Genomic DNA, 933 nt, shown 5'->3' on the forward strand with positions numbered 1-933 from the left:
AGCTGCTAGGCCCCTAGGCCGCCCTGGTCGTGAAGGTAGTCGACCCAACACATCCTGAGATCCCCGGTCAGCAATCCGTGAATTGCATCATCCACTTTCTAGCTACCATAATAATTTAAATATTATAAGAGAATTTTAACTTAAAGCTAAATTCACACTACTTAATACCCCTCGTGTATATGTAAATACCTAATTACTCATAACAAACTGATTCCATTCATTTTACTCTATTTTATTTTAAAAGGAGTCGCGAGCTTGTCGATCGTCGTATTCTTCCCCCATTCGAATAAATCTCCCTCCCGAACCATATAAATGATTCGAAGAGGAGAGGAATCGAATAAGAAGGGACATACGACAAAGTGACAAACAAGAGAAAAAGTAAAACGTAGAGAGTCTACATACGATAAACCTCGCAAGTAGATTAAGAATATCCACCCAAACAAGATAACAAGATGGGGCTGGGGCACCTTAAACCAATATCCGCGAAAGAAGTATCTACATAGACTACCCATAACTAGAGAGTCAAAATTATGTACCGGTTCTGGGGTCAAGAGCACTCCCAGAGGAATGTGTTCCTACTGGTTAATTACATCTTGGGGGATACCCAAAAATACTCTCGATAAAAGGAGTTTCGTTTCATATTATCATAAATCTGGGGTATAGGCAATCAAAGGAAGGTTATTTCGTGTGTGAACAGTCCCAATACTTCAAAGCTCACACTAAGCCATCGGGCAGAGAATGAGTCTCTCACATCCCAAAGGGGTAGTGGCTAATCAGCACATGGGGCCCACGAAATAACCTAAATCATCTTAACGGGGATCTCCCAATACGTCAAAGCACATCCGGGCCAAAGGGCAGAGGACAAATCGTCGTATCCCAAATGGGCGGCAGCACATCGGCATCGGGCCGTCAAGGTGATATCAACGAGGTCAA

Source organism: Phalaenopsis equestris, unplaced genomic scaffold (genome assembly GCF_001263595.1).
Source record: "Phalaenopsis equestris unplaced genomic scaffold, ASM126359v1 Scaffold000800, whole genome shotgun sequence".
Taxonomy (NCBI): domain Eukaryota; kingdom Viridiplantae; phylum Streptophyta; class Magnoliopsida; order Asparagales; family Orchidaceae; genus Phalaenopsis; species Phalaenopsis equestris.